This window comes from Schistocerca cancellata, chromosome 6 (assembly GCF_023864275.1).
Source record: "Schistocerca cancellata isolate TAMUIC-IGC-003103 chromosome 6, iqSchCanc2.1, whole genome shotgun sequence".
In the NCBI taxonomy this organism is placed as follows: Eukaryota; Metazoa; Arthropoda; class Insecta; order Orthoptera; family Acrididae; genus Schistocerca; species Schistocerca cancellata.
Genome location: NC_064631.1, coordinates 386,685,843 through 386,708,664, shown reverse-complemented (window position 1 = coordinate 386,708,664; position 22,822 = coordinate 386,685,843). Strand labels below are relative to the sequence as shown.

Here is a 22,822-nt window from a genome sequence, read left to right as displayed (position 1 = left end):
AGAGGGGCAGCAGCCTTTTTAGTAGTTGCAGGGGCTACAGTCTGGATGATTGACTGATCTCGTCTTGTAACACTAACCAAAACAGCCTCACTGTGCTGGTACTGCAAACGGTTGAAAGCAAGGGGAAACTACAGCCGTAATTTTTCCCGAGGGCATGCAGCTTTACTGTATGGTTAATGATGATGGCGTCCTCTTGGGTAAAATATTCCGGGGGTAAAATAGTCCCCCATTCGGATCTCCAGACGGGGACTATTTAGGAGGACGTCGTTATCAGGAGAAAGAAAACTGGTGTTCTATGGATCGGAGCGTGGAATGTCAGATCCCTTAATCGGGCAGGTAGGTTCGAAAATTTAAAAAGGGAAATGGATAGGTTAAAGTTATATATAGTGGGAATTAGTGAAGTTCGGTGGCAGGAGGAACAAGACTTAATAGGGGTATTGCAGGAGTAGGTTTAATAATGAATAAAAAAATAGGAGTACGGGTAAGCTACTACAAACAGCATAGTGAACGCATTATTGTGGCCAAGATAGACACGAAGCCCACGCCTACTACAGTAGTACAAGTTATATGCCAACTAGTTCTGCAGATGACGAAGAAAATGAAGAAATGTATGATGAGATAAAAGAAATTATTCAGGTAGTGAAGGGAGATGAAAATTTAATAGTCATGGGTGACTGGAATTCGAGAGTTGGAAAAGGGAGAGAAGGAAACATAGTAGGTGAATATGGATTGGGGCTAAGAAATGAAAGAGGAAGCCGCCTGGTAGAATTTTGCGCAGAACATAACTTAATCATAGCTAACACTTGGTTCAAGAATCATGAAAGAAGGTTGTATACGTGGAAGAACCCTGGAGATACTAAAAGGTAACAGATAGACTATATAATGGTAAGACAGAGATTTAGGAACCACGTTTTAAACTGTAAGAAATTTAAAGGGCCAGATGTGGACTCTGAACACAATCTATTGGTTATGAACTGTAGATTAAAACTGAAGAAACTGCAAAAAGGTGGGAATTTAAGGAGATGGGACTGACTAAACCAGAGGTTGTACAGAGTTTCAGGGAGAGCATAAGCGAACAACTGACAGGAATGGGGGAAAGAAATACAGTAGAAGAAGAATGGGTAGCTTTGAGGGATGAAACAGTGAAGGTAGCAGAGGATCAAACAGGTAAAAAGACATGGGCTAGTAGAAACCCTTGGGTAACAGAAGAAATATTGAATTTCATTGATGAAAGGAGAAAATATAAAAATACAGTAAATGAAGCAGGCAAAAAGGAATACAAACGTCTCAAAAATGAGATCAACAGGAAGTGCAAAATGGCTAAGCAGGCATGGCTAGAGGACAAATGTAAGGATGTAGAGGCTTATCTCACTAGAGGTAAGATAGATACTGCCTGCAGGAAAATTAAAGAGACCTTTGGAGAAAAGAGAACCTCTTGTATGAACATCACGAGCTCAGATGGAAATCCAGTTCTAAGCAAAGAAGGGAAAGCATAATGTGGAAGGAGTATATAGAGGGTCTATACAAGGGCGACGTACTTGAGGATAATATTATGGAAATGGAAGAGGATGTAGATGAGGGAGATATGATACTGCGTGAAGAGTTTGACAGAGCACTGAAAGACCTGCGTCGAAACAAGGCTCCCAGGGTAGACAACATTCCATTAGAACTACTGACAGCCTTGGGAGAGCCAGTCCTGACAAAACTCTACCATCTGGTGAGCAACATGTATGTGACAGGCGAAATACCCTCAGACTTCAAGAAGAATATAAAATTCCAATCCCAAAGAAAGCAGGTGTTGACATGTGAAAATTACCGAACTATCAGGTTAATAAGTCACGGCTGCAAAATACTAACACGAATTCTTTATAGACGAATGAAAAAACTGATAGAAGCCGACATCGGGGAAGATCAGTTTGGATTCCGTAGAGATGTTGTAACACGTGAGGCAATACTGACCCTACGACTTATCTTAGAAGAAAGATTAAGGAAAGGCAAACCTACGTTTCTAGCTTTTGTAGACTTAGAGAAAGAAAGCTTTTGACAATGTTGATTGGAATACTCTCTTTCAAATTCTGAAGGTGGCAGGGGTAAAATACAGGGAGCAAAGGGCTATTTACAATTTGTACAGAAACCAGATGGCAGTTATAAGAGACGAGGGGCATGAAAGGGAAGCAGTAGTTGGGAAGGGAGTGAGACAGGGTTGTAGCCTTTCCCTGATGTTGTTCAATCTGTATATTGAGCAAGCAGTAAAGGAAACAAAAGAAAAGTTCGGAGTAGGTATTAAAATCCATGTAGAACAAATAAAAACTTTGAGGTTCACCGATGACATTGTAATTTTGTCAGAGACAGCAAAGGACCTTGAAGAGCAGTTGAACGGAATGGACAGTGTCTTGAAAGGAGGGTAAAGATGAACATCAACAAAAGCAAAACAAGGATAATGGAATGTAGTCGAATTAAGTCAGGTGATGCTGAGGGAATTAGATTAGGAAATGAGACACTTAAAGTAGTAAAAGAGTTTTGCTATTTGGGGAGCAAAACAACTGATGATGGTCGAAGTAGAGAGGGTATAAAATGTAGACTGGCAATGGACTGGAAAGCGATTCTGAAGAAGAAAAATTTGTTAAGATCGAGTATAGATTTAAAAGTCAGGAAGTCATTTCTTACAGTATTTGTATGGAGTGTAGCCATGTATGGAAGTAAAACGTGGACGATAAATAGTTTAGACAAGAAGAGAATAGAAGCTTTCGAAATGTGGTGCTACAGAAGAATGCTGAAGATTAGATGAGTAGATCACATAGCTAATGAGGTGGTAATGAATAGAATTGGGGAGAAGAGGAGCTTGTGGCACAACTTGACTAGATGAAGGGATCAGTTGGTAGGTTGGTTGGTTGGTTGGTTTGGGGGGGGATTAAAGGGACCAGACTGCGACGGTCATCGGTCCCTTTTTCCAAAAAAAAGTAAAACCACCCAAAGAGAATAAAAAACGAACAACAGGAAAGACCGCAGACGACACAGGACAAGAAATACCCCTACAGAGATCAGACGAAACAAATTAAAATCACACAGAGTGTGACAGTGGTTGGCCGACCATAGAGATAAAAAGGAAAAGCCAACCACCGAGAACACATTAAAAACTCAGCGTAAAATCGTAGGCCAATGGCCAGAATCAACACAAAAGAACAGAACAAACACTCAGAGTAAATAATAAAAACCCCCTGCCCGAATAAAACGGAAAACTAAGTCAGCCATACCAGGGTCATCACATAAGAGGGCAGGGAGCGTATCAGGCAGCGCAAATGTCTCCCTGATCACAGCTAAAAGGGGGCAGGCCAACAAAATGTGGGCCACTGTCAAAGCCGCCCCGCAGCGACATACAGGAGGGTCCTCCCGGCGCAGTAAATAACTGTGTGTCAGGTGGGAGTGGCCAATGCGGAGCCGACAAAGGACGACAGAGTCCCTGCGGTTGGCTCGCAGAGATGACCGCCACACAGTCGTCGTCTCCTTGATGGCACGGAGTTTATTGGGCATGATCCGATTGCGCCATTCAGCGTCCCAAAGCGCAAAAACTTTTCGGCGGAGGACTGCCCGCAAATCAGTCTCTGGGAGGCCAACGTCCAGAGACTGTTTACTCGTGGCCTCTTTCGCCAGGCGGTCAACATGTTCATTGCCCGGGATACCGACATGACCGGGGGTCCACACAAAGACCACAGAGCGGCCGCAACGCGCAAGAGTATGCAGGGACTCATGGATAGCCATCACCAGACGAGAACGAGGAAAACACTGGTCGAGAGCTCGTAAACCGCTCAGGGAATCGCTACAGATATCGAAGGACTCACCTGAGCAGGAGCGGATATACTCTAGGGCACGAAAGATGGCGACTAGCTCAGCAGTGTAAACGCTGCAGCCAGCCGCCAAGGAGCGTTGTTCGGAATGGTCCCCTAGAGTTAGCGCATACCCGACACGACCAGCAACCATCGAACCGTCGGTGTAAACAATTCCAGAGCCCTGATACGTGGCCAGGATGGAATAAAAGCGGCGGCGGAAGGCCTCTGGAGGGACCGAGTCCTTCGAGCCCTGTGCCAAGTCGAGCCGAAGGCAAGGGCGAGGAACACACCACGGGGGTGTACGCAGAGACGCCCGGAAAGGAGGTGGAACTGGGAAAAACCCAAGCCCGCAGAGAAGCTCCTTGATGCGTACGGCGATCGGACAACCCGACCGGGGCCGACGGTCTGGCAGATGGACGACTGACTGCGGGAACAGGACACGATAATTTGGATGCCCGGGCAAGCTAAAAACATGGGCAGCATAAGCGGCCAGCAAACGTTGGCGTCGGAACCGCAGTGGAGGTACACCTGCCTCCACTAGGACGCTGTCCACAGGGCTGGTGCGGAAAGCACCAGTGGCAAGGCGTATCCCGCTGTGGAGAATTGGGTCCAGCACCCGCAACGCAGATGGGGATGCTGAGCCATAAGCTAGGCACCCATAATCCAGGCGAGACTGGATTAACGCCTGGTAGAGCCGCAACAGGGTAGATCGGTCGGCGCCCCAGCGGGTGTGGCTCAAACAACGCAGGGCGTTGAGATGCCGCCAACACGCTTGTTTAAGCTGCCGGATATAAGGCAGCCAAGTCAACCGGGCATCAAAAAGGACACCCAAAAACCTGTGGGTCTCCACCACAGCAAGAAGTTCGTCGGCAAGATAAAGCCGCGGCTCAGGATGGACCGTTCGGCGCCGGCAGAAATGCATAACGTGGGTCTTGGCAGCCGAAAACTGAAAACCACGCGCTACAGCCCAAGACTGCGCCTTGCGAATTGCGCACTGTAGCTGACGTGCAGCTGCTGCAATGCTAATAGAACTATAGTAAAGACAGAAGTCGTCAGCATACAGGGAAGCGGAGACAGAATTTCCTACTGCCACAGCGAGACCGTTTATTGCAATTAAAAACAGGCAGACACTGAGGACAGAGCCCTGGGGTACCCCGTTCTCCTGGACGAGGGAGGAACTATACGAGGCCGCGACTTGCACGCGGAAGGTACGATACGACAGAAAATTTCTGATAAAGATCGGCAGAGGGCCCCGAAGACCCCATCCATGAAGCGTAGAAAGGATGTGATGACGCCATGTCGTATCGTACGCCTTCCGCATGTCGAAAAAGACAGCGACCAGGTGCTGACGGCGGGCAAAGGCTGTACGGATGGCCGACTCAAGGCTCACCAGATTGTCTGTGGCGGAGTGGCCTTTACGGAACCCACCCTGAGACGGAGCCAGAAGGCCCCGAGACTCCAGCACCCAATTTAAGCGGCGGCTCACCATCCGTTCAAGCAACTTGCAAAGAACGTTGGTGAGACTAATGGGACGGTAGCTGTCCACCTCCAGAGGGTTCTTTCCAGGTTTCAAAATGGGGATGACAATACTTTCCCGCCATTGCGACGGAAACTCACCCTCGACCCAGAGACGGTTGTAAAGGTCGAGGAGGCGTCGCTTGCAGTCCACTGAAAGGTGTTTCAGCATCTGACAGTGGATGCGATCTGGCCCGGGAGCGGTATCAGGGCAAGCGGCAAGGGCACTCTGAAATTCCCACTCACTGAATGGAGCGTTGTAGGGTTCAGAAGCGTTGGTGCGAAAAGAAAGGCTCCGACGTTCCATCCGCTCTTTAATGGAGCGGAAGGCCTGGGGGTAATTCGCAGAAGCGGAACTCATAGCAAAATGCTCTGCTAAGCGGTTTGCAATGACGTCGGAGTCAGTACAAACTGCTCCATTCAGTGAGAGCGCAGGGACGCTGGCAGGGGTCCGATAGCCGAAGACCCGTCGAATCTTGGCCCAGACCTGCGAAGGAGTGACATGGAGTCCAATGGTGGACACATACCGCTCCCAGCACTCCTTCTTGCCTTGGCGGATAAGGAGGCGGGCCCGCGCACGCAGCCGTTTGAAGGCGATAAGGTGGTCCATGGAGGGATGTCGCTTGTGACGCTGGAGCGCCCGCCGGCGATCCTTAATCGCTTCAGCGATCTCAGGCGACCACCAAGGCACAGCCCTCCGCCGAGGGGACCCAGAAGAACGGGGAATGGCAGACTCGGCGGCAGTGACGATGCCGGCGGTGACCGATGTAACCACCACATCAATGGCATCAGTTGAGAGAGGCTCAATAGCGGCAGTGGAGGAGAACAAGTCCCAGTCAGCCTTATTCATAGCCCATCTGCTAGGGCGCCCAGAAGAGTGATGCTGTGGTAGTGACAGAAAAATCGGAAAATGGTCACTACCACACAGGTCGTCATGCACACTCCAGTGGACAGATGGTAAGAGGCTAGGGCTACAGATTGAAAGGTCAATTGCGGAGTAGGTGCCATGCGCCACACTGAAGTGTGTGGAGGCACCATCATTCAAAATCGAGAGATCGAGCTGCGACAATAAATGCTCAACGGTGGCGCCTCGACCTGTTGCCACTGACCCACCCCACAGAGGGTTATGGGCGTTAAAGTCGCCCAGTAATAAGAAAGGTGGCGGCAATTGGGCTATCAGCGCAGCCAGGACATGCTGCGCGACATCACCCTCCGGTGGAAGGTAAAGACTGCAGACGGTAAGAGCCTGCGGCGTCCACACCCTAACAGCGACAGCCTCTAAAGCTGTTTGGAGAGGGACAGACTCGCTGTGAAGAGAGTTAAGGACATAGATGCAGACGCCACCAGACACCCTTTCATAAGCTGCTCGGTTCTTATAATAACCCCGATAGCCACGGAGGGCGGGGGTGCGCATTGCTGGAAACCAAGTTTCCTGCAGAGCAATGCAGAGGAAAGGGTGAAGGCTGATAAGTTGGCGGAGCTCAGCTAGATGGTGGAAGAAACCGCTGCAGTTCCACTGGAGGATGGTTTTGTCGATGGCTGAGAAAGGCGTGCCGGGACTGGGACGTCAGATTACGCCGCTGGGTCACCTGCTGCCTCCGATTGAGCACCCGTGCTAGTGCTATTGCTATTCATGGCGTCTGAGGGACCGGCGAGATCGAGGTCCTCAGCGGACGCCAGAATCGCCACCGCGTCCTCAGACGCAGAGCTAGAAGGTTGCGATGGGGTGGCTACCACCGCGCGTTCCTTGGGCTTAGAGCTGCTCTTCTTTGATTTCTCACGCTGCTCCTTGGGTTTAACTGGCTGGGAGGGCTTCACCGATTCAGTCTCCGGGACTGAGGAGGATCGGGAAGCCCTTCGACCTGCAGATTGTGGGCCACTGTCGATCGTCAGCCTTCCCGCCGGTGGAAACCTGGGAAGGGAGGGACCCAAGGGACCCCTTGCGAGCGTGAGAAGCCGAAGAAGTTGGACACTTCTCCGGCTTAGAAGCGGGGACCGACGTCCCCGATGGGGGGGATGGTGTTGCTCCTGAGGTAGGTGGCACAGGAGCAATCGGGTGGGTAGAGCCCCCCACTGGCAAGGGGGCAGGAGGAGTTGTACCACTCGTCAATCTGGCCGAAAGGCGCGAAACTGATGGGGCTAGCACAGGTGTTGTAGCAGCGGCGTAGGAAGTTGTCATTCTCACTGTATGTAATCGGTCGTATTTCCGTTTGGCCTCAGTATAAGTCAGTCGGTCCAGGGTCTTATATTCCATGATTTTGCGCTCTTTCTGGAATATTCTGCAGTCTGGCGAGCAAGGTGAATGGTGCTCCCCGCAGTTGACGCAGATGGGAGGCGGGGCACATGGAGTATCGGGATGAGATGGGCGTCCGCAATCTCGACATGTGAGGCTGGAAGTGCAGCGGGAAGACATATGGCCGAACTTCCAGCACTTGAAGCACCGCATCGGGGGAGGGATATAGGGCTTGACGTCACATCGGTAGACCATCACCTTGACCTTTTCCGGTAACGTATCACCCTCGAAGGCCAAGATGAAGGCACCGGTAGCAACCTGATTGTCCCTCGGACCCCGATGAACGCGCCGGACGAAATGAACACCTCTACGTTCTAAGTTGGCGCGCAGCTCGTCATCAGACTGCAAAAGGAGGTCCCTATGGAAAATAACACCCTGGACCATATTTAAACTCTTATGTGGAGTAATAGTAACATTAACATCCCCCAACTTGTCACAAGCAAGTAACCTGCGTGACTGGGCGGAGGATGCCGTTTGTATCAGTACTGAGCCAGAGCGCATTTTAGACAAGCCCTCCACCTCCCCAAACTTGTCCTCTAAATGCTCGACGAAGAACTGAGGCTTTGTGGAGAGAAAAGACTCCCCATCAGCTCTCGTGCAAACTAAGAATCGGGGCGAATAACTGTTACCTCCATCCTGGGACTTACGCTCTTCCCACGGCGTGGCCAGGGAGGGGAACGTTTTCGGATCGTACTTCTGAGCATTAAATTGAGCCCGAGAACGCTTAGAGACTGCTGGCGGCTGGCCGCCAGCGAGAGATGATGTACCACGCTTCATTGCGGGTCATCCGCCCTGATGCCACCTACTCCGACCAAGGGCCCTCCCCACGGGCGCCACCCAGCCACAGCAAAGGCCACCTGGCAGGATGGCCGTTGCCGGGAGTCCTGATACCCCAGGAGGATAGGCATCTACTCCTTGGCATACGTGGGGAGTTAACGGCGCAGGCATCAGTAGAGCGATCCCTGTGTTGTCAGGGGGCTACAACCAAGAGGGTACATGGCGGCCCCACCACAACGGACTGGCTACCGTGCTGGATCTTAGGTGCAAAACTGTCCAAGGTCGTCGTCGCAGTTAAAAGAAACACTGCAGAGGGCAGCGTGGTAATCGCACCCAGGGACGTATCCCCGCCCTAAAGATCGAAAACGAGCGGGACACCATTGCAACGACGTGAAAGCCGGCTAAAGGTCTAATTGCACGACGGATACAGTGCACCATGTAAGGCGCCCTTCCCCAATTGGCTCGCTCTTCGGAATAATTTAGAAAGATGGAGGTCAAACCCGAGAGGGGACCATCACATAAGGCCAAAACATGTGAGACTCCTTTTAGTCGCCTCTTACGACAGGCAGGAATACCGCGGGCCTATTCTAACCCCCGAACCCGCAGGGGGGGATCAGTTGGTAGGACATGTTCTGAGACATCGAGGGATCACCAATTTAGTATTGGAGGGCAGCATGGAGGGTACAAATCGTAGAGGGAGACCAAGAGATGAATACACTAAGCAGATTCAGAAGGATGTAGGCTGCAGTAGGTACTGGGAGATGAAGGAGCTTGCACAGGATATAGCAGGATGGAGAGCTGCATTAAACCAGTCTCAGGACTGAAGACCACAACAACACATCATTATGGTCTACTTATGCAGCGTGTGAAATTTGGCTTGGATACCACTTGTCCCTTTGGTGCTACCACACTTCGAAAATCCATGTTTTTCGTGTAATTTTTCAAATTTTTGTATTTTCGTGTGCATGTAACTCAGTTTTTGTGGCTGATATGGGCATGATGAGTTCTGTGTGTGTTTAGGCCACATTAAGCTTACCACAAAAAAATTTATACCCTTTTTGAGTGAATTATATTTGGCATAGAGGGCACCTACAATCTGTACCTTTTAACGTATTGCATTTTTTAAATAACATTTTGGAATTTTTTATTTTTCCTCAGAAATATGTTGTTGGTGTTTTGATTCATGGAGTGTGTTCTCTAAGTGGATGTTACTGGGTTGTAAAAATTTCACTGAACTGTGTAGAATAGTTCCAAAGTTATTAAGACCTGAAGTTGGGTCTGAAGATAGATTGCCAGATGTGGGTTGCAATTTCCGGGTCACGCCACCTCCTTTCACAAGTCATAATTCTGGAACTAATTGGCAGGGGAAACTAATACTTTGTATACGAGTGTTCCACACATAGTAGAATTAGTGTACTGAATTTCAGTCAAATATGAGACTATGAGCTGGAGCCCCTGGTTGAACTGACATGGAATGACCCGCCTGTGAATTATTCCAGTGGAATCCTTGTACCTCATTCTGAGTGGTGAAGGAGTAATTTTCTGAAAAAGAGAAAAAGAGAGAGAGAGAGAGAGAGAGAGAGAGAGAGAGAGAGAGAGAGAATCATCTTTAGTGATTCTACAGAAATGTGACTGCTGCTTGGAGATAAATGAGTGTGGTAGGAGCTGCTGTAACATCGATCCAAACTCCTCAATAAAATCATCTGTTGACTTTGTTATAGCCGCTAAAACTACCCTGCCTGTAGTTAACCAATACTTATATGCAATTTCATCAAAGCAGTTCTTATCAAACAGACCGCCATAATCAGTCTTGTCACACCTGGACAATAGGGACATGAACCTACGAAACATGCTGGTAGTGCAGGATTACATGTAACAAATGCTACACAGTGCTTGTATGATGGTAATGTGTATTCTTCACTCTTTATTAGTGCTTTAAGTTCACAACCTTCAATCATTAACTTGAAATTCTGGTGCAAGACACACAAACAGCATGGGTTCCACTGGTATTGGCAAGAACATAGTGTGTTGGCCACAACTCACAAAATTTGGAGAATCCAATATTTATATCTAGGTATTTATCTTTGAAATACGCATACAGTTCCTTAAGGTTGTGCAACACCAGCTGCTTTTGTTTATGTACTGTAATTCCATTTTCTTTCGCAGACACAAAGTCTTTTCTTCCTGGCATCATACAGCTCACATCATGATCACAGTAAAAATCACGCACACACTGAACAATTTTCTCACAAAATGTCTTACCTGACTTTGAATTTGGTGTCACTAATATACCGTGTTATGCTACTAACTGTTTTGCTGTCCGTAACATGTAATCTGAAGCAGAAAATTCGTTCGTAGTTTTCCTTATACTCCAACTCCTTGGATGTACACTTAGAACTTGTGTTTTGTCACACATACGGTCTGAATTGTGAAACTTATCTTTCAGTTGGATGATAATTTCACTTTCTCCATTTTCACTCTCCTATTTCTGGTTGTGCCACATAAGTATGCTCTAACACAGAGGATATTCTTTTCTGTTTTTGTTTTGGGTACTTTTTCTCACTCTGAAGCCTCTTTTTCTTCACAGAAGATTCACCTAAATACTGAAGGCTGTCTTTTAAAGCACTGAGTGCCAGGTCTGATGCTACTTCATCTTCACTAACAATACATTAGGACATTTGTTTATCATCCACCCCTGAACATTCCTTAAATTCTTCTGCACTCTTGCATGACCTTCTTCCCCTAAACGGATTGCAACAATATGATTTTGACTTGAAATCCATTTGTTACTAAACATTACTTTACGACACATTTACATTGCACTTTGTTATTCAAGCCACAGCCATAAAACATGCAAAACAAAATTTTCATAATATACAGAGATCGGTGGATTAATGGTGACTAGTTGAAATAAGCGTCTCTCTGATTGACTGTTCACTAAAACAGCCCAATGTTGCTTGGTTGAAAACAAAGTGTCTCTCATTGGCTGTTCACAGACACTGGTCTGAATAAAGTAACTGCTATTGGGTAGTGTTATAGAACAAACTGGATACATAGCTGCTTAGTGCATGTTGATGGTGTACTTAAGCTGACAAATATTTTTTTGTGCATGATGCCTTTAGTGTCATCTTGATATTTACAATATTTATAGTAACATACTGGAGCAATTAAATTTTTTTTCAAAAAAATTGAAGATGGGGTGTTTTGCAATATTCAAGGTCAAAGTTCAAGGTCAATGACCGTTAGTACGAAAATTCTCAGAAACCTGATATGTGGCGTATCAATATAGCTTTACAATGGTACCATTTTCATTGCTGTAACTGAATTCTAACCGGAACTACAGTCATTTATGTTGTGACAGACGCGCATGTAAATTTAGCACAAATTCCAAAACTTTCCAGACCTGTAACTTTGGGCTGTTTTTGAGGAAGGAGACCAGACAGCGAGGTCATCGGTCTCATTGGATTAGGGAAGGATGGGGAAGGAAGTCGGCCATGCCCTTTCAGAGGAACCATCCCGGCATTTGCCTGGAGTGATTTAGGGAATCACCTAAATCAGGATGGCCGGTTGCGGGATTGAACCATTGTCCTCCCAAATGCGGGTCCAGTGTCTAACCACCTTGCTCAGTAGACCTGTAACTTTCTTCACAGTAGTAATAACATCCGCAAATTAGTATTTTTACATCTCTTCACTGGGTCATTGAATGTACCAAATTTGAAAGACATCCGAGAGGGTCAGTTTGAGAGGTGCGTTGAATTGACATCGTTATGTCATGGAGCAAATCTAATGTGTGGTACCTATCATTACTATCAGTTGACCTAACTATTTATGACGTATTACATCACACCATTCACATAAGTACAATAGTATTATCATCAATAGTATTATCATCAAAGAAGATACATTCACAGTATTCTTTAGAAAACAATAGGTAACTAATATAAAGGTCTGAGTGTGACAACAGACCCCCATCCAAATGTTAGTTGTGACAACAGACTGATGTCAAGATTATGCCACGGTCTATGATGTTAAGCGGGTAGGCGATAATTTGATTGTGAGATGACGAAGACAATGAATTTAAATATAAAATGAAAGTTGTGGGAACACAATGACCTATAGCGTAATCTGGGGTCCATGTTCAATACATCTAAACACACTTGAAATTTCTAAACATAATTACTTTTCCTACGATCTTATTTCCAATTTTAAACTACACTGTTCTACACAAAATCGAAGATACACATCTGTACAGTGTATGTTCTTAAACCGCCAGCGTGAAAACACAATCTATAGAACTACAACATACATTGTATTTCATAACAACAATACCTGGAAAAATTCGTAGCTAGAAACTTTTTCTAAATGCTGACTGACAATGCAATATTACTTGCTTGGTACAACTATTTTAATACAAACGAGATTTTTTCAGTAACATTTTTTGTGGAAGGTACAGTACCAAGGACGTTTTCCGTACCTAGGATGGATACTGGTCTTCGAGGCACCACCTAAATAATAATACAACTAGAAGTCAACATAACCGTAATTCCAACTAGAATTCCCCGCCTAAATGAAATCAAACTACTTAAACGAAGACATGCCACTACCACACCACAAACCAACATGTCAGATAATGTCTGATAACGTCCGCCGGTGGTCACGATCAGATGCGAATTCCACATTTGAATGTAGACCGTCACGTTACTTCACATCACCTCACGTCCCGTCAAAACAACTGCAAACTGCAGTGCAATTCAATTGACGGTATTCACATTGGCCGTCATGTCACACCATGGCAATGACAAGTTTTCTTGGGCTTCCATGTAGAAAGTTTTGACAGGTGATATAACACTTGCGCTGTTAGCTGCAAAACGTGCTTTGTTAGTGCTATATGTTTTCGTGATTTTGACTAAGCTAAATATATGATGCAGACTTGTTGTAGCTGGGATTCACAGTCATTGACATAGAGAAGACGTGCTATATTGTATTTTCATATTACTTTCGTTTGCTATGGCGAAGAACAATTTATGTACTGAAAATGCATGTAAAGCTGACAAAATGTTACGCCAGCTGTGTTGGATTTGAGTGAAGGTGGTTCCAAGGGAACTGATTTGGTAGCACATGAGGTACTGCATGACATCTCACTGCCTCTGTCAGCTTGGTTATTGTACACTTGTTTATGACCTACTATTTTACTCTTCGATGCTGGTAGCCGTTTTATATGATTGACATAGTGAAGACATACTGTATTGTTTTTCATATTACTTTCATCCTGTACAAACTACCCCCAACTCTCCCTCCCCTGTCGCTGTTGCACCATCGCCATCTGCAGGCTTCCCACTGCTCCCTGCACCACCTCCGACAAGCTCCAAGCCAGCACGGATTTTGGCTCGCCACTCCACGGTCTCTGTGTCACCCACGCCCCCTCCCTCTGCATTATCCACACTCATGGTGGGAACTGCCCCCCTTCATCTCCCCCTGCAACCCATCCCCCGCCCCCTCTCCACTCTGTCCTGTCCACGAAACCTTCGAAACGCCCCAATGTTGACCCTTCCCCCACAATCTCTACAAAGAAAACGCCTGATCCCCTTGACCCACCTACCCCCATGGACACGACCCCAAACCCCACCCCTGCCACACCAGCCACCCACACCTTTGTCCTCTCCAATCCTGACCCTCATTTCCTTGATACCCGCACCCTCACCCTGGCCATCTGTAAATACTTCACCCATGCCCCCATCTCCCTTCTTATTCCTCACAAGGACTCGGTCCTCATTAAATTCCCCAATGCTTCCTTCCACACCGATCTCCTCTCCCGAATCCCACGCATCCAATTTGGCCAACGAGACACCCTCACTCCTTACCACACCCCATCCTCTCCCTATCAGCCTCAAACCCCCCCCCCCCCCGACATCCGCCAGTCTTCACTGCCGTGATCACGAAGCTTAGCCCCATGGTCACGGAGGCTGAGGTGTTGGCGGAACTCAACTCCCAGCCCAACATTGAAATCCGCTCGGCCCGTTGCATCTTTAATGATGCCGGGCTGACTTATCTGATGTGGATGTTCAACGAATCCTCCTCCTACATTGACTGCCTCCTTACAGATGGAGCCCTCATATAAATCACTGTCACAAAGTGGACCCCTCCCGTTCCCCAGTCCAATCCTACCACTGCCAATGCTGCCTCAGGTACAATGACCATGTTAACTCCACCTGCAAGAACCTCCCTACCTGTCCCCACTGGAAAGCTTCACACTTCTTAAAGAACTGCCCCAACCTCACCTCTCCCCCTCCTGAAACACCTATAACGAACCCCGTCCTACCTACTCCTCGAAGTGTAAAGCAAAACCTCCTCCAGTCACCCCTAAGCTCACCGTCCCTGTCCACCCTGTTAATGCCCCCTCCACCCCAACAACTTGCTCCGCGGACCCCTGCAGAGGACATCATCCATTTCATCACCATTGTGCTCCAAAACATCCACCTCTTCCATCGCTCCCACACCCTTTCCCAAATCACCCTTCCTGCCCATTCTATCTCCCATCTTATCACCTATGCCATCTGCTCCCACAACCAGGCCCATTTCACCTTCAACCCCTCACCATCCTCATGGCGTGACAACACTACAGTATCCGGTACCATAATATCCAGTCCTTGCCCACCCACAAACTCCTCTTCTTCCACACCCTCCATCAGGACTGCGTGGATGCCTTCATTCTAAATGAAACCTTCCTTCAACCCCGTATCTCCATCTCCACAGCTGCTTACACCCTTCACCGCACCTTTAACCCGTACCCTCTGGCACTCGGCGGGGTTGCTATAGGCCACCTCAATCACTCCCTGTTCGGCTCCAACCTCTCTTCAACAATCCTGCCAAACATCTCACCCTCAGTCTCTTCTTCCCCACCCTTACTGTCACCTGTGTCACCATTTATGTCCGACCTCAAACCCCCATCCCATACGATTTCCCACATTGACTGCACCTTCTCCGCCTACGTGATTCTTGCCAACCTCAATATCCACAGCCGTGCTCCTGCTGACCTCCAGCAGTGGCATCGGTTTATCACCACCCTCCAGGTAGACCTGGTTCCCCTCCCTCAGCACACCCTATCCGAATCCAACACCACTCCCAATGTGATCCTTGCCTCTCCCAACCTCCTTGGGCACATCACCCCAGATGTCCTTGACCTCTTTGGCAGTGACCATACTCCCATTCTCCTCACTATCTCTAATGGTCACCATGCCTGCCTCACTCCTCACCCAGACATCCCTCGTAAACTTGTCCATGATTACTCCCGTGCCAACTGGGGTGCCTACAGGGACTCCATTCACACCCAGGTTGAAGGCCGCGACGTTATACTCCAATCTCCTGATGACATCTCCCACACTGCTGCCTTCCTGCACCAGACCTTGTCTGACGCCGTCACCACCCGTATCCCTACCAAAGCCATCCACCCTCACCGCCCAGCCCTGCCCCCACAGGCTATCCTTCACCTTTCCTGAATCCCGCCGCCTCTACCGCTCTTGTCTCCGCACTCATAACTGGGACACACTCACCTGCCATCGGCAACTACAACGACACATCCGCAACCTGCTTACTGCAAAGAAACGCCGCACTTGGCGACAGACATGTACACAACTCAACACCACGCTCCCAATAAACTCTTCCAAGTATTGGTCTGTTTTCCACTGCCTTACTGGGAACCGCCCCACCCCTCAGTACCCTCACCTCCTTGATGACCATCTGTTTCCTGACAACCTCAGTAAGGCCAAGCACTTTGCCTCTCACCTATCCAATGTTCTTCCGATTCCAGATGATCCCCAATTTGATTATTCCCTCTTCCGTGACATCATCAATCGTACAAATACCTCTCTTCCTCCCCTTGCTCCTAGTTTCCAGTACTTGGGCCACTTACCACCATCTGAACTTAACACTCCCATCACTACACAGGACATCAGCCTCACACTCCACACTAAACGCAACACTGCTCCCAGCCACGACTGGGTTACCTACCACCACCTCAAACACTGTCCTCCCTCCTTCCTTGCAGTCCTTGCCACCCAATACAACGTAATCCTTGCCACCAGCTTCTACCCCGACCTGTGGAAAACCTCCCGTATACTGATTTTCTCTAAACCCAACAAGCCCCCATCTCATGCCTCTTCCTATCACCCTATATGTCTCACCTCGGTGTTCAGCAAGCTCTTGGAATCCATCCTTACCCAGCGCATCCATCACCACCTGCACCGAAACCACCTCCTCCCCAACACCCAATGTGGCTTTTGGCCTTCCTTCTCTGCCAATGACCAACTCCTACACCTCACTCATCTCCTCTCCCTCCAGCTTAAACCCCATCGCTCTGCTTTTTTTGTCTCCCTCGACCTCAAAAAGGCCTAAGACTGGGTCTGGCATCCCAGTCTCCTGTTGAAACTCCAGACCTATGCCCTTCCTGTCAACTACATCCATCTGATTGCCTCCTTCCACTCCTGCCGCCCCTCCTATGTTATCATCCATAACGCCGATTCCTTCACCTTCTACCCCACTAAAGGTGTGCCCCAGGGCTCTGTCCTCTCTCCTCTCCTCTACCTCCAGTACACAGCAGGTATGCCCCAACCCCCCCCCCTCTCCAGGTTACCCCCTGCAGTATGCTTATGACACAGCATTCCTTGCCCTGGCTCCTACACTCCAACAGTCCCAACGCCTTCTCCAGAATCACCTTGACCTTTTTGCCGCATGGTGTAGCCAGTGGCTCCCGAAAATCAATCCTTCCAAGACCCAGGCAATCATCATAGATCATACCACTCGCTCCTTGATTTCTCCCTTACCATCTGCACCCGTCCTGTCCGCCTCTCCCCCACCCTCACCAATCTTGGCCTCACCATTGACCGACACCTCACCTGGATCCCTCATCTCTGCTCTATCCAATCCAAAGCCCACAACTGCCTCCAACTCCTCAAAGTCCCCTCTGGCCAGACATGGGGGTTGAACCCCTCTACCATCCGCCACACCTACAAATCCTTAATCCATCCCATCCTCTGTTATGCCAGTCCTGCCTGGATATCTGCACCCCAAAATTCTATAATTCCCTCTAGATCCTCGAGCACCATGCATTCTGCCTCGCCTTCCATATAAGCCTCCTGTTCCTCACGTGGATCCTCTACAACCTGATTCCTTTCCCCCATCTGCTCCTATTCCTCGAACATATCCACATACTCTACACCTCCTGCTGCCTTCATCCCCTCATCCCCTGGTTGCTCCACTCCTGTCCAAACCCCGCCCACTGCTGCGCCTTCACTGTTGTGTCCCTCCTACCCTCCATCTCTACAACCTTCATCTCGTTTCCCAAGGTGGCTTCCGTCAACTCCCCCTCCCGGATGATACCCTCTCCCCCTCCATTTATCCCTCATATCAACTCTGATCCTCATCTCCCCCTCCTTTCCTCTGTGCTTTCCCTGGGCTCCCTCTTCCTCCCTTCCATCCTGTTTTCCCCTCCTACCCTCTTTCTGCCTCCCTTCTCTCCCCTGAGTCCTTTCTGCTCTCCCCTCTACTGCCTTTCTCACTCCTTCTAGCATCCGCCCAGCCCCCCTTTTCTATGTCCATCAGTTCCCCCTTTTCTCCTTTCCTCCCCCTTTTTCCCCTTTGTAGGTCCGATGTCGTTAGTTGTGTTTTTGTGTGTCTTCAAAAGAATGGTTCAAATGGTTCTGAGCACTATGGGACTCAACATCTGAGGCCATAAGTCCCCTAGAACTTATAACCAGACTGAAGCGCCTAGAACCGCTTGGCTTTTGTGTGACTTCATCCACATCGTCACCACAGTGTTTTTATATTTTAAATTCCGCGACTTACCGCCATTTTACAATTTTTACAATGTCACCATTTTATTGCCGGTTTTTCTTGTTTGTTTCTATTCTCATTATGTTTTTTAACTTTTTAGTAGGCTGTAGAGCGGCATATTACGATGCTGCCAGCTCGCCCCTGGGGGGGGGGGGGGGGTGAATTGAAATCCAGTAAAGAAAAAAAAAGGACACACAAATACGACCTCAACCACTTCCCCTACCTCCTCCTTTTCCTCCAACATCTCCACCTCCTTTACACTGTCTGTAGGCTTGACCTCCCCACCCCCTGGTTTCCTCCTTCCTCTCTGCCTCCCCCTGCCCGTTGCTATGCCTCTATTGCTGTATCTCTCCCTCCCTTCTCACCACCTCCACATCCTCCAGCTCCTTCATCAGGGTAATTTCCCGCACCTCCCCCTCCCAGATGTTGAACTTCGCTGTGACATATATCCTTCCTTCCAACTGTAATCTGGCCTTGTTCCCCCTCCCCTTTTTTTATGTCCCCTCCATCAGTTCCCCCTTTTCTTCTTTCCTCCCCACTTTTTCCCCTTCATAAGTCCACTGTCGTTAGTTGTGTTTTTGTGTGTCTTCATCCAAATCGTCACCACAGTGTTTTTATATTTTAAATTCCTCTCCCATCCTTCTCCCAGAGCGGATTTTCCTCCTTCACCCCCCCCCCCCAAGTCCCTGCACCCCATCCTCGCCTCTTTCCCTCCCACATCCTTCCCTTCCTGACCCTCTTTGGCGCACCCCCCACCTGTCTCCCCCCTCTCTTCCCCTCCCTCCCTTCTCCCTCATCTCCTTGCAGCTGGCAGAACTCTGATTTGCTCATCGCCAGTGTGCTACGTCAGTGTTGTGTTTGGTGCTGTTCTCCTGTGCGTCGAGAGGTGTGATTTTAATTGTGTGCTGGACTTGTACATAGTGTGCTTGTCAGTGATTGTTATGTTCTACGCCGTCTGTCTGTAATGCCGGAAATGTATATCCTCCTATTTCCATCTATTGTACTATATTTTTTTTCCTTGCTTTGTTACCTCAAGATATGACATTTCTGTCTCTTTATATATTATAAGTGTTTTACTGTTTGTATATATATATTTATGCATTCATGTTTGTTTGTTTGTTTTGTGAATATTATTTGTATTTATACGCTGGGTCTGGCCTAGGGAAAACTATGCTATCGAACGGATACATCGATAGGTCGTGTGGAGAACCAGAGTGTTTAGGATCTTTGGTAGTGTTAACTCTGTCGCGTGGAGCGCGGGCAGAGGGGGAGTCTGGCTGGAGTAGCGAGTGGAGCAGGTGTGTTGTGTGAAGCTCCCGCAAGTTGCTGCGCTTTCGGGGTTTGGCAGCATGTAATTGCGCTCGACTTGCAATGATAGTTTCTGTCATGGTGTCGCGGATGGGAAGCATTAGCTGGTGCACATCAAGAGCCCGTTTCGTCTGGTGACCATGTCGAGAAGAAGGCGCGCCAACATCCAGCTTCTGCAACAGCGACGGCCGACAATGAGTGACTGTCGCCACCTCGTCGATCGACGGCTTCGAACCTTCAATCAACCAACAAGGAAGACAGGAAGCACGTAAAGTTTTAGAACTGTATGGCAGACCTCAGCTTTTTCGAACTTTTAAAATTGTTGCATCACAAAATTACAGCAACTTAGCATGAACGTTTGTTGCTCATTGTCCCAATTGCATTACCAAGCAGGGTCCCTTCCTTTTCCAGAATGAACCCGAGTGTCGTTGAAATTCAAATGCCAGCATCATTCCACTTCACTACTTTAATTTCAAAGTTCAGTTAAAGTATTCATAGCTGGCTACAATACTTAGATTACACAAGCACAAATTAAGAGTGCTAGTTTTGTTACCGTATTTTAGCTTACCTGTGACTGCAGCTCAGCTTGGTACGTACTAAATTTTACTATTGTTAATTGTTCAGAATCATTTAATTCAAGTTCAAAGTTAAATCTCTTATTTCTAAATTGTGTAGATTCAAGTAGCTTTTGAAATAATTGTTGAAGTAGTCCAAGACTAACCGTATTTTACTGAATTTCGATGTGCTTCCGAAAGAAAGCTCACTATTAACTTCAGTCACTAAATTAACTTTCGATTTTCCGGTTTTATTAATTCTTTTGCTAAATTAAGTAAGAGTGTAGCGAAATTTGTTACTTCTGACAAACTTTCAGTTTTCACACTACACTTGTCAACCTTTAGTTGCCACGCTTCTAATGCTAATTATATGTGTAATAATCTTTCTTTTTCAGTTACTATAGTAATTGTCCTTAGGACTGGCGACCGTAATTTCCCCCAAATCTCAAATATCTAATTACCGCTAGTTGATTGTTAATGTAACGGCTGCACATTTACTTTCTTTATTAACTTTACCCCTTTTTCAAAATTAATTTCCACCAGTTTCATTAGCATTTTTCCTTTCATTTAGATGTAACCCTTTCCTCCCTCTTTACCGACAAATTAACCTCGGTGACAATTGCTTTTCCCAAATTTCCATTAGGTACATGTGGTTTAATTTTTCACTGTCATTAAGGTCGATAAGTGAGGGGGAGGTTACATGTCAATACTTTTGTACTCCGGTCATAAATTGCCTTGTGTTCTTTTAATTGTCCCAGTGTGTGGTTTTCTTTCTTTTTGTGTGCGCTATGTTTTTACGGTTTTTATCTCCATTTTACAGTCGCCCCTTTTTGTCTATTGTCTTCCATAATGTTCACCCCCTTTTTATATCTATGTACACCATGTTTTCTCCTTTATGTCTTTTTTAAATTGATTCTATTATATGTTTTATGTGTTTCGGATGAAGAGCAGTGCATATTCTGCTGCCAGTCTGCCCCGATGGGAAATTGAATTACAGTAAATAAAAAAAGAATAAGACACACAAATGTGTCAGCTTACATTACATTGACATGGCTTAAGGCCATAATAATTAAGTAACATGGCTACATAGTTAAAATGTTTTGTATAATCGGCATAACGTCGAGTTACATAATGAATCTGTAAAACAATTTTCTTAAACATTCAGTATTTTTCAGCAGCACTTGATAATGGCCTAAGGCCAAAATTGCAATAGTGTAATAAAAACTTATAACAGTCACTGGCCTAAAGATGATGTCCTTCCATGCTACAGAGTTCTTCAGCATGCCATTCTAGAAGCTGACATAGAAACAGCTAAGAAAAAAAGCCAACTTCGAAAATTTGCTTTGTGTGGGACAGTCTATACAGGCTCACTGATTGTATCAGTACCTGTTCGTATTGTGATATGTTGTGAAAATTTCTAACATTCGCGTGTATCGCGATAAACTCGTGCTGTTACCGTCAATTGTAGGTTGGAACTTACTTGTGCTCTTTTAAAAATTTTGAGAACGGTAGGCCTATCCTTGTTCAAAACAGTCGTTCTCCAGTTTCATCTTAATTACGTAATACCTATATATTATCCCATATCTTACGTGATCTGGGGTAATACATAGGTTATTTTTGAGAATTTTCTGTCAGTTACAAAACTATATTTTCGTAACTTACCGGTACGAGTACGGATAACTTATTCAACAGCAAATCAGCATTTGTGATTCACAGTTACTGCCATGGAATACATCACCCTGAACTTCATTGTATGTCAACGCAAATAAATCTGAATGTTCGGAAGTTACCATTGTCCTGCATGTAATTTCATTTGTAGTACATCGGCGTTTGTGATTTAGTTACTATAGCAGATACTGGAACTAAAAACTGTATTATGTATAGTTTTTCCTTAAAGGGGAGTGCATATTATCTACATTTTATCGAATTTAACTCTATTTTAGAGTTTGCTAACAACTATAATTAACCTTAAAGAGTTTTAGGAAACTAATATATTTACCACAGGTTCTTTCTTGCCTTAATATAAATCTTGTTTTGTGTATTTCCTTCAATTCCTATAGAATTGTAGTAATTTTTTAGCTCGACAGATTAAGATATAATGAGCAAGCTTAAAGGCCAATTCACACTGGCCATCACAACGCTGTCATGACAAGGTTTATTCACACTGTCTATCACATCACGGAACTTCAGATCAATTCAAGTCAGGTGATCTCAGTTCTCATGGCTGTCTTCATCTATGTTTTCTCAGGAATTGCGATATTCACAAGGTGATTTTCAGCTTTCTTTATGCGCGAAATGCACACACGCAGCTTGGTAGCTTATATACGTACATATAAGTCCACATTTGTATGACAATGACGTTTCTTGGACTCACATATTTTTCGGCTTGCAGAGATAGCTTTACATCACTGAAGGATGACAGATGCGAAAGAAAACACAAAAAAATAGTGTGGTTCCAAAAAATGTCACGTGGAACAGAACATTATGCGAGGAACTCAAAGAAGAGGAATCTCCATTTTATGTTTTAGAAAGTCGAAGCATTAGTTTTTTTTTTTCATTTTGCACCCAGAATTACTAAAAGAAACGCAAAGTGTTACGAGCTCCCATCACATCCCATGAAAAATTTGTTTGTTTAAGGTTAAGTTTCGTTGCTGTGCAATACTCTCGTATTATGACGTTCTTAGATAATACAAATCTCCTTCATCATAACCAACATGGAT

General features: G+C 46.6%; 1 protein-coding gene across 6 annotated transcripts in view; it reads right to left on the bottom strand.

Moving 5' to 3' along the window:
* The window catches only part of LOC126190680 (DNA repair protein RAD52 homolog), an 87,021-nt gene extending 73,988 nt beyond the window's left edge, over positions 1–13,033 (bottom strand). The window contains exon 1 of one of the 6 annotated variants that reach the window (XM_049931135.1): positions 12,742–13,033. The gene's annotated coding sequence lies outside the window, so the exon portion shown is untranslated. The remainder of the gene's footprint in view (positions 1–12,741) is intronic. The other 5 variants (XM_049931137.1, XM_049931136.1, XM_049931138.1 and 2 more) reach the window with 5 other exon arrangements.
* Between the last annotated feature and the right edge of the window lie 9,789 nt (positions 13,034–22,822).